We start from the raw sequence: 12470 nt of genomic DNA, 5'->3' as shown, positions 1-12470 counted from the left end.
TACAAGAAGAGGAATTGATTAATTCACATTAAATTAATGGTCATCGTATAAGAATAACAAAAATTTTCGTTGTGTGTGTCTAGTATCCGTTATTTATAACTCTAGTCTATAACTACAAAGGTTAGACCCTTTTTTTTTTTTTAGTAAAGCCCTTTTGTAGTTATACTTTTGTTATGTAATGTATTATAAACCCGATTTAAAACACTAGTATTACTATTTTCGTATGTGTTCTAATAAGTATTACTGTTTACTAAAAAAAATAATAAATTTAAGTTATAGTAAAAATGATTAAGTTTGCATCATAATAAATTAATAATAATAATAATAATAATAATAATAATAATAATTTGATGTTCTCAAAATAACAGTTTTTTAAGGACAAAACTTATGTACAGTACTTTAAGTGTTATTTCTTAAGTTTTCCTCTTAAAATTCTATTATGTGGTGACTTAACTAAAACAAATCTTCTCAAATATATTATTTAAAGTTTACACCACAAAATTGAAACAAATCGCATACAATGCACATGCAATTATTATTTACACTTTCATTCACATACACCATAGAATAAAGATTACCTATCAAATATAACACACACAAAAAATTCAATTCGACCTCCCAAGAATTAAAAATCTAAACTTTCAATATTAGATTTAAGTCTCAATCAATGAAAAACTTAGAAATTTAAATCAATGAAGAAAGAATAGTTGTAGGCTTGTAGCTCCACACCTTCTTTCTTTTCTTCTTGTGCTTCATCTTATCATCTAGAAGCTCTCGCACTCTTCTCATAAAATTCCAAGTCCTAAATCCATTGTGCTTTTGGATGTAAATTATGTAATATTTCCTCTTTCTAATATAATTTTAAACGCAGATATGGAAAGAAAGAAAATTAGTGAATATTGTGCCGAGAGATGATTGGAATTGTTGGGATCGTTGGAGTTATTTTTAATTATTGGGTATGTTAAATACAGAGAAGAAAGTAAAGGAGTTTTTATTTTTTTATTTTTTGAGAAATGAAAGTTAAGGAGTTAATACTTAATAGATTGAATTTGGAGAGTTTATGTAGAAAGCTGAAATTTTCCTTCTAGTTTAATTGACCTTTCAAGTCCATCGTAAGAATGTATCAAAAAAAAAAAAAGTCCATCGTAAGAGCTCCATTAATTTTACTAACTGCTAAGGTTAGTATCGAGCTCCATTAATTGTACAAAAACAATTCAAACGGGATGATGAGAAAAGTTAGATTCCATATGCCCATTGAATTTTAAAATATTATATAATTTATATTAGTAATGCATTACGTTTCTTTTATATGTATTCTTCAAAATTGATGTTAGGATTTGTATGGTTAGTGTAAGGACACAATTTGTAGCGACCTCAGAATGATATTGGGTTCGCACGTTAAGGGCCCAAACGATAAAATTTATAGAATGTGGGCTTGAAAGGCTAGGCCTTGACCATCAGACTACGGTCAATCGTTGTTTCTATGGCAATTTACACGGGGATGAACTGGGCATGTCTAGCAAGGCCTTCTTCTGGTGCAACGTGAGGGGTTCCAGTCTTTAGACCTTATCCGAGGAGCTTGGTGATCTTATTATTCTCCTTCTTTGAGATCTTTTGGTCTAGGAGACCCCCCCCCCCCCCCCGGCGGTGGTTCTCTTCCCCTTTTATACTAGCATTTACCCTCTTTCCAGTATCCACATGTAAACTCCACTTTCTGGGGTTGAGACTTGTCCCATCGGCCCATACCTATATTGGTTGGGGGTAGTTGTAAAAGCTAAAGAGCATGGGGAAGAGCATGGACCTGTCAGATGCAGAGTTCTTTATTGCAGTATTGGCAGCTTTTCACTTGCCTTGCTCCTATACTGAGCTCGTCTTTTCCTTTAGGGTATTACGGGATGCCGAGGACGGAATCCTCCTCGACTGTGTCTTAAGGTAATTTGGACTTTCATATGTCCTTAGCAATGCTGTCCTCGGCTCGGGCCTTGGGCCCTAATTTAAAGTGGGCCAGGGTCACAAGTTCTACGGCCCCACAATAGCCCCTCAAAATCCTGTTGCCCGACCTTTTGGTTGGGGATGAGGGTTTTGGTGATGTCGGGCCTACAGTATGGCTTGCCCAGCTTTGCCCTTCATTAATGTCAGTGTCTCTTCACTTGCCTGAGGGGTGCGCTGGATTATGAGACATTCCTTTTAGATTTGATCACGTCGTGTCTTGGCCGTTTTAGTGCTCGAGGCGCGTTTTTAATATGTCCACTTAACGAGGCCACATAAATCCTATGGTTTCAAAACGGTGTTGGGAGTTGAGTAGAAACTGTCTCGTCTACAGCACTTCTTGGAAATCTGCGTAGATTAAATGCCGCCAACTTACCCTCCATATAAGAAGCAAGGCAGGAGGTCATTCCCTTCACGTATAGACCCTTCAATCCTTTCAAATTCCTAATCCCTCAGCTGTGCTCAAAATTTTTATTGCCAGTGCAACTAAAACCTTAAAGAGTGACATGTTTGAGGCACGAGTGGGGGTGAAGGAACCACACCCGCTCCAGAGAAACTGGGTCCTTCCGAGACTCAAGATGATGCGGTCAGGACAGGGGAGACAGAGACTCAAGACAGTTCTCTACTTTCACAAAGTGGGGGCGATGCCTTCACCTCTTTCAATCAAAATCTGAAGTAGATGTTGGTCGCGTCAGATATTTGGTGCGACAGCAGTGGGATTTCTCGTCGTCAGCACCATCCGCTCTATCTCGAGCGCTACTAATATGGCACCTTCGTGTTAGGAGTCAGGGCTGATGCAGGGATTAAGTATCCCTGCTTCCTCCTCTCTTCCTTCACCGGTGTCTCTTTCTACCTCCGCTTCTTCTTCTTTCCCATCACCGGGGTCACCCTAGTGTTTTTACCTCTTCTTCCTCTGCTTCTTCTTCTCTTCCACCTACGGGGCCATCCTGTCATACATAATCTCTACCAGAGCAGAGTTTTGAAGGATTCTTCTCTTCCTTGTATCTTTTCTTTTTGCTTATGTAGTTAGCTTTTGGTATAAGCTTACTTAAGCCCCTTCATTGCACGTTGTACTATTTGTTTGTCTTAATAAAAGATGATTCTGTTTCATTCTAAATATTTTTTCTTTCCTGCAGTAATTACTTTGTGAATGGATGTATTTCATACGCGTATTTTTTTTTTTTAACGATACTTAGGGCATAAAACCTTGTAACAAAAAGCTATTATTTTGAACTTATTGAGACTATCAAGCATAATAATACCAACCTACAGTAGTTTAAACATACGAGACCAACTGAGATAACAGCTGAATGCTCTGTAGTGCGCATGAGGCAGTCATCCGAGAATGAGTAACCCAAAATAAACCGTCCGAGAGGGTTGCCGAGTAGTAGGGGACTTTGGCCGTGTTCTTGATAACACCTGGCCTTAATCGTTTTTGGCATCTGATCCGAGGACTGAGGTATGGCCATACCGGGTCCAAACACTTATTCACATTAGTTCCCTTTCAATTGAAGATCCGAGGATAGACCGGGACTTCCATTAGGTCTAGGACTTAACCCCATTTTTAATAGATAACCTCTCCATGGGACAGAGTCCGGGGACCATACAATGCCCGGGTTATGTTCAAAACTTATAATTTTTCTTTTAAGTAGTTGGTTTCCCCATATGCTTGAGTCCGAGGGCCATAAAAGGCATTGGTTCTGTCCAAAACTTGCAATTTTTCTTTTAAGTAGTTGGTTTCCCCATAGACTTGAGTCCGAGGACCATACAAGGCCTTGGTTCTGTCCAAAACTTGAAATTTTTCTTTTAAGTAGTTGGTTTCATCATAGGCTTGAGTTTGAGGACTATACAAGGCCTTGGTTCTGTCCAAAACTTGCAATTTTTCTTTTAAGTAGTTGGTTTTCCCATAGGCTTGAGTCTGAGGACCATACAAGGCTTTGGTTTTGTCCAAAACTTGTAATTTTTCTTTTAAGTAGTTGGTTTTCCCATAGGCTTGAGTCCGAGGACCACACAAGGCATTGATTCTGTCCAAAACTTACAATTTTTTTTTAAGTAATTGGTTTCCCCATAGGCTTGAGTCCGAGGACCATACAAGGCCTTGGTTCTGTCCAAAACTTGCAATTTTTCTTTTAAGTAGTTGGTTTTCCCATAGGCTTGAGTCTGAGGACCATACAAGGCTTTGGTTCTGTCCAAAACTTGTAATTTTTCTTTCTAGTAGTTGGTTTCCCCATAGGCTTGAGTCCAAGGACCATACAAGGCCTTGGTTCTGTCCAAAACTTGCAATTTTTCTTTTAAGTAGTTGGTTTTCCCATAGGCTTGAGTCCGAGGACCATACAAGGCCTTGGTCCTGTCCAAAACTTGTAATTTTTCTTTCAAGTAGTTGGTTTCCCCATAGGCTTGAGTCCGAGGACCATACAAGGTATTGGTTCTGTCCAAAACTTGCAATTTTTCTTTTAAGTAGTTGGTTTCCCCATAGGCTTGAGTCCGAGGACCATACAAGGCATTGGTTCTGTCCAAAACTTGCAATTTTTCTTTTAAGTAGTTAGTTTCCCCATAGGCTTGAGTCCAAGGACCATACAAAGCCTTGGTTCTGTCCAAAACTTGCAATTTTTCTTTTAAGTAGTTGGTTTTCCCATAGGCTTGAGTCCGAGGATCATACAAGGCCTTGGTTCAGTCCAAAACTTGCAATTTTTCTTTTAAGTAGTTGGTTTCCCCATAGGCTTGAGTCCGAGGACCATACAAGGCCTTGGTTCTGTCCAAAACTTGCAATTTTTCTTTTAAGTAGTTGGTTTTCCCATAGGCTTGAGTCCAAAGACCATACAAGGCCTTGGTTCTGTCCAAAACATGTAATTTTTCTTTTAAGTACCGAGGATTAGCCCCTCGGCCAAGGCATGGGGCGTCGAACTGATGGTGGAAACCCCTAGAACTGTCCTTGTTGCTAGTGCTTCGAAGCATAGCCCCTAGTAGAACTTTATACTAGGGCAACAACATCAGGCCGCTGGATGTAATGGAGGGGCTTTCACAGGCCCTGGGTTGACAGGAGTTCGACCCACCGTCTATGCCAATGCACAAGTCTTCCCACAGACGACGCCAATTGTAAGGACACAATTTGTAGCAACCTCAGAATGATATTGGGTTCGCACGCTAAGGGCCCAAATGATAAAATTTGTAGAACGTGGGCTTGAAAGGGTAGGCCTTGACCATCAGACTACGGTCAGTCGTGGTTTCTATGGCAGTTTACACGGGGATGAACTAGGCATGTCTAGCAAGGCCTTCTTCCGGTGCAACGTGAGGGGTTCCGGTCTTTAGACCTTATCCGAGGAGCTTGGTGATCTTATTATACTAGGACAACAACATCAGGCCGCTGGATGTAATGGAAGGGCTTTCACAGGCCCTGGGTTGACAGGAGTTCGACCCACCGTCTATGCCAATGCACAAGCCTTCCCACAGACGACGCCAATTGTAAGGACACAATTTGTAGTGACCTCAGAATAATATTGGGTTTGCACGCTAAGGGCCTAAACGATAAAATTTGTAGAACGTGGGCTTGAAAGGCTAGGCCTTGACCATCGGACTACGGTCAGTCGTGGTTTCTATGGCAGTTTACACGATGATGAACTGGGCATGTCTAGCAAGGCCTTCTTCCGATGCAACGTGAGGGGTTCCGGTCTTTAGACCTTATTCAAGGAGCTTGGTGATCTTAATATTCTCCTTCTTTGGGATCTTTTGGTCTGGGAGACCGCCCCCCCCCCCCTGGTTCTCTTCCCCTTTTATACTAGCATTTACCCTCTTCCAGTATCCACGTGTAAGCTCCACTTTCTGGGGTTGAGACTTGTCCCATCGGCCCATACCTATAGTAGTTGGGGGTAGTTGTAAAAGCTAAAGAGCATGGGGAAGAGCATGGACCTGTCAGACGCAAAGTTCTTTATTGCAGTATTGGCAGCTTTTCACTTGCCCTGCTCCTGTACTGAGCTCGTCTTTTCCTTTAGGGTATTATGGGATGCCGAGGACGGAATCCTCCTCGGCTATGTCTTAAGGTAATTTGGACTTTCATATGTCCTTAGCAATGCTCTCCTCGGCTCGGGCCTTGGGTCCTAATGTAAAGTGGGCTAGGGTCACAAGTTCTACGGCCCCACAGTTAGCATAATAACGCAACAACTAATTAATATTTTTTTAGCAAAGTTTCAAATAACCGTTTAAAGAGAAATAGTTTGGAAATTTGATAAGACAAATTAAAATTAAGAGTAATGCTACAACCACAAATTATTTTATAAGTTTTGTAAATGTTGATGTAATTAACCTCTTATTGGTTTTCATCTAGGCCCACCAATAATATCACTTTTTCATTTACTAATAATTACTTAACACATTAGCAGTTTGTAAATTTTTTTGTAAAATATTTTGTATCTCTAGTATTATTCTAAAATTAAATTGCCACAAATTGCAATTTAAATAAATGTATTTATTTCTTTCTTTATGCATTAATTCTCTTTCAAGAGGGAAAGTGGAGAAGCTAAAAAGCTAAATGATATATTCCATATATACGCCATTAAATTTTATATCATATTTAAAAATGCATTAATATTTTCTATGTACACTTTAAAAATGATGTTTTGCCACAAATACAAATTTAAATAAATGCATTTATTTCGTTCTGCATTAATTCTCTTTCAAGAGGGAAAACCATGCGGTGGAGAAACTGAAAGAGTAATACTAGACATACAAACTTTTTAACAAAAAATTTTACAAACTGCTAATGTAGTGAGTAATTATTAAAAAATAAAAAAGTGATGTTAATGGTGGGCGTAAAGGAAACCAATAAGAAGTTGGTCAGATCAACAGTTTGTAAAAATGTTGTAAAGTAGTTTGTGGCTATAACATTACTCAAACTAAAAAGTTAAATGTTAAATTTCATATATATTCCATTAAACACAAAATATTTATAACCTCTCATTAATATATATACATATATATTAATGGACATTAAAAGCAATAAAAAAGATGATATCTCCTTATTTTATTCATTGAGAAAGTGATACATATTATTGTTGTGTGCATCCTCCATGTTGTAAAATAATTTGTGGTTGTAGCACTATTAAAAAAAATTTAATGTTAGATTCCATATATATATATAATCAATTAGAAGTTAGCCAGATCAACCGTTTTATAAAAATGTTGTAAGGTAGTTTGTGGCTGTAGTAATACTCAAACTAAAAAGTTAAATGATAGATTTCCTTTTTCTCAAAAAAAAAAAAAAAATGATAGATTCTGTATATATGCCATTAAATACAAAATATTTATGACCTACCATTAATATAAATAAATATATTAATGGACATTAAAAGTAATTAATGGACTTAGTCTTTTTGTGAAAAAGTAATTAATGGACATTAAAAGCAATAAAAAAGATGATGTGTCCTTATTGTATTCATTGAGAAAGTGACACATATCACCGCTATGTGCATCCTTCATATTGTAAAATAATTTATGGTTTATAGCATTACTCAAACTAAAAAGTTAAATGATCGATTCCATACATATGCCATTAAATACAAAATATTTAATACCTAACATTAATATATATATATATATATATATATATAGTTATAGATATAGATATATTAATGGACATTAAAAGTAATTAATGGACTTAGTCTTTTTGTGAAAAAGTAATTAATGGACATTAAAAGCAATAAAAAAAGATGATGTGTCTTTATTGTATGCATTGAGAAAGTGACACATATCAGCACTCTGTGCATCCTTTAGTTTGAGGAACCAACTTTTATAATATATTGTGGGTTCCAATTAGCTTAATTGATAAAGTCTAATGGTTGTATAAAAGATCTGTGGTTCAATCCTCGCCTACACCAAAAACTGATTGGTGTCTTGGTCTGATGATAAAAAGCTATCATCAAGAGCGGACGCCATAGGTTGAAACTCTCTCAAAAAAATAAACTTTTATAATATTCCCTCCGTCCCACTTTGTTTGTCATCTATTCTATTTTGGGATGTCCCAAAATATTGTCATGTTTCTAAAATAAAAGTTATTAATTTACTAATGTTCTTATTATACCCCTATTTTATTAATAATTCAATTTTTTGATAAATTTATTTGAGGGCAGTTTTGGAAACTTATACATTTTTAAAAGGTAGACAAGAAAATAAATGATGTTCCCTTAAAAATTTTGACTTTTCAAATAGGACAAACAAAATGGGACGGAGGGAGTATGTTATAGATAGATAAATAGATTTTTTCTATTACCCATAAATTTAAGTTAATCCAATTAGAACTCACAATACATTTTTTTTCTTCCATCTTAAAGTCAACTCACAAATTCAAAATACATTTAATTGGTACAAATCACTTCCAATATATAATTATTGTAATATAACCTGTGGGGCCCAATAGTTTGTGGGTTCGGCCCGCTCGCTTATGGGGAGTCCACAGACCCCAAACTGAAGGAGGCCAGGGCCCAAGCCCAAAAATATTAAGCCCAAACGGGCCCGAAGATATGGCCAAGGACAGCTTAGTCCTCGGCAGACCCAAAGTCTCATTGAGGAAAGTGGCATACAAGCAAACTTAAAAGATCAGAAAATATCTCGGGAAAATTGTCCTTAATACCCCTCATTGATATGACATTGCACCTAACAGAACCGGATTCTTAGGCTTTATTAACCATGCCCAACAATGCTGGGATGGGATTGACGGGACAAATATCAGTCCTGGAAAAACTGACCCTACACGTGGACGAGGGACAACAAACGTAGGCCAGTATAAAAGGAAAGGTAAACTGATTAGGAAGGGCCCCCATCTCATTTCCTAGAAAAAACTCCAGGAATGAGAATGCCCGGATAATATATGCGCTCCACCACGAAAAACCCATCGACGGGTAACCGGAGAAAGACACTAGTGCTCCTCGAACATGATCCGAGGAGTCCAATCCCTTGATTTATAAAGTTATTGGGCTTGGATATCCGGACTAAAGCCTTTTTCTAGTCTGGGTTTATCTAAGGTTCGGCCTGTATTAACGCCCCGTGACCCAACGCTAGCCTTTCAAGCCCACTCTCTACAAATATTATTGTGGGGGATCTTTCACGCGCAAGCTCAACGTCGTTGTTGGGCCGTTTGAGAGTCGTGTCCCTACAATTGGCGCCGTCTGTGGGAAGGCTTGCGCGTTGGCGCAGGTGGCGCATGAGTCAACCCTCTAGCAAGCGGAGATTCGCAAGTTTTTTCCCATCTCCGGTGACCTGAAGTTGTCGCTCTAATATAAACTTGCACTAGGGCTTACATCCTGTAGCGCCAGCGGCACGGGCATCTCTAGGGGCTTCCGACTCCAAATCAGCCCTCCCCGTCATGGTCAAGGGGCTAACCTCCAAAAGAAAAACAAAAAAGTTTTGGACAGAACCATGGCCTTGCATGGTCCTCGGACTCAAGCCTATGGGGAAACCAAGTACAAAAAAGTTTTGGACAGAACCAAGGCCTTGCATGGTCCTCGAACTCAAGCCTATGGGGAAACCAAGTACAAAAAAGTTTTGGACAGAACCAAGGCCTTGCATGGTCCTCGGACTCAAGCCTATGGGGAAACCAAGTACAAAAACGTTTTGGACAGAACCATGGCCTTGCATGGTCCCCGGACTCAAGCCTATGGGGAAACCAAGTACAAAAAAGTTTTGGACAGAACCATGGCCTTGCATGGTCCTCGGACTCAAGCCTATAGGGAAACCAAGTACAAAAAAGTTTTGGACAGAATCAAGGTCTTGCATGGTCCTCGGACTCAAGCCTATGGGGAAACCAAGTACAAAAACGTTTTGGACAGAACCATGGCCTTGCATGGTCCCCGGACTCAAGCCTATGGGGAAACCAAGTACAAAAAAGTTTTGGACAGAACCATGGCCTTGCATGGTCCCCGAACTCAAGCCTATGGGGAAACCAAGTACAAAAAAGTTTTGGACAGAACCATGGCCTTGCATGGTCCCCGGACTCAAGCCTATGGGGAAACCAAGTACAAAAAAAGTTTTGGACAGAACCAAGGCCTTGCATGGTCCCCGGACTTAAGCCTATGAGGAAACCAAGTACAAAAAAAGTTTTGGACAGAACCAAGGCCTTGCATGGTCCTCGGACCCAAGCCTATGGGGAAACCAAGTACAAAAAAGTTTTAGACAGAACCAAGGCCTTGCATGGTCCTCGGACCCAAGCCTATGGGGAAACCAAGTACACAAAAGAAAAACAAAAAAGTTTTGGACAGAACCAAGGCCTTGCATGGTCCTCGGACTCAAGCCTATGGGAAAACCAAGTACAAAAAAGTTTTGGACAGAACCAAGGCCTTGCATGATCCTCGGACCCTAGCCTATGGGGAAACCAAGTACAAAGAAGAGATCTTACAAGTTTTGGACAGAACCAAGGCCTTGTATGGTCCTCAGACCCAAGCCTATGGGGAAACCAAGTACAAACAAGAGATCTTACAAGTTTTGGACAGAACCAAGGCCTTGTATGGTCCTCGGACCCAAGCCTATGGGGAAACCAAGTACACAAAAGCATCATTGGAGTTCCCTACTTCCCAGTCGATTGCTCGGATGGATTATTTAGAGATTATCAGCCTTGGACGGTGTTCACGCGCGTATCACAGAATATTCAACTGTTATCCCGGTTAGTTTCCTAAGTTTGATTTACTATGAATTATCGATATAACGCCTGGTAGTATTGATAAATTGGAGTTAGTTAGATTATGTTTCAAGCTACTTTGCTCTAAATATTCTTGAAGAAACACACACATAGGGCACACCCATTCACTAAGTAGTGTTGTCAAAGGAACAGTAGCCAAAACAAGTAATTAAATTTCCATTTTCACTAAAACAAAAAAATAGTACAGCGTACAATGAAAAGCTGGAATCAGTTTGTGTCAAAGCTCACTACATAACCAAAAGGAAAGGAAGATACAAGAGAATAAAATAAAGCTAAGGAAGTAGATCGGAGGAGAGGTTGGCTACAGCTCCAAGACCTTGTTCTTCCTCAATGCTTTCACATGCCCACAACTCAAACAGCAAAAGAGACCCAACTTGAGCCTGACACTGCTGAAGGAAAGGTGCAGGGAGTTGGAAGTTGAGGGGCCTTCTCTAAATATTTGCCTGCCGCAAAGCAGAGGTGCTGATGGCGGAAAATCTTTCTTCTGACATACCAAAATTCTGGCATGAACAGAACCTGCTTCGGATTTTGACTAAAAGAGGGAGAGATCCCCTTCCCCCTCGGTCGAAATGGAGTGTTCTCCTGAACTTATGCTTCCTGTGCCCATACCTTACTACTTTGAGTCTCATGAGGACACAGTGCTTCTGCGGCGGAGAGAGTTCTTTCTTCTCAACCCTTGCCTTAAACATGTTGTGCTAAGGGAGGAGAGCTCCGGATGTGGGAGTTATGATATGGGAGAAAACTGAAGGATTTGTGCGTATATAAGGTAACTTTCTCTCCCTCCTGTTTATTTGAAAAGATAAGGTAGTGGCAGTCAACTCACGCAGCATCCCAAGGCACGCTACAGATAAAACAGTTCTGGCTCAACTTCCAACATCAACTGCAACCACAAGATTAAAAGAAGCCTCGTAAAGGCGCACCTCGATCATTGTGACATCAGAGAGTACCGCGTGGCCAGAGGTTGCAGAAATATCTCTTAATTCATGGGCTAAGTGGATTCGCGGCCCAGGTACGCTCTGCGTGATGGCCCAGGGACTGCGGCCCACGCCGAGAAACAGCCGTTGCCGAGGACAACCCCTGCTCGGCGCCTTATGAAATGCCTGATGAAAGGGAGAATCTGAACTCGAAGAGTTTTGGACAGAACCTAGGACTTGTATGGTCCTCGGACTCAAGTCTATGGGAAAACCAAGTACATAAAAGAAAAAACATAAGTCTTGGACAGAACATAGGACTTGTATGATCCTCGGACTCAAGCCTATGGGGAAACCAAGGACATAAAAGTCTTGGACAGAACATAGGACTTGTATGATCCTCGGACTCAAGCCTATGGGGAAACCATGGACATAAAAGTTTTGGACAGAACCTAGGGCTTGCATGGTCCTCAGACTCAAGTCTATGGGGAAGCCAAGTACATAAAAGAAAAAACGTAAGTTTTAAATAAAACCCAGGCTTTGCGAAGTCCTCGGACTCAGGCCTTTTGGGAAATCAACTGCTCGGATGGAGAAGTTTCTCGGCTCAAATACGGGAAAAAGTTAAGGCCAGTGTGTTAAGAAGATGGCGAAACGAACTGATGATCGTTAGCCTAAGGAAATTGTTCATTGGGAAGGTGACATGTCCTCGGATAACTACTTCTTACACCTTATCGAACACTTAGTCCCCACCTTGACTAATTTTAAGGTAAGTCTCGTTCTTCACTGGTCGGATTATTATGTCGAATAATAATTTGGTTAAAGTTATTATGGCGTCTTTTTATTAGCGAGTATTTTGGCCTTAGTTGTTATTGGTTCAAATGCTATAC

Source organism: Quercus robur, chromosome 1 (assembly GCF_932294415.1).
Source record: "Quercus robur chromosome 1, dhQueRobu3.1, whole genome shotgun sequence".
Taxonomy (NCBI): Eukaryota; Viridiplantae; Streptophyta; class Magnoliopsida; order Fagales; family Fagaceae; genus Quercus; species Quercus robur.
Note: the sequence above shows the minus strand (reverse complement) of the source record.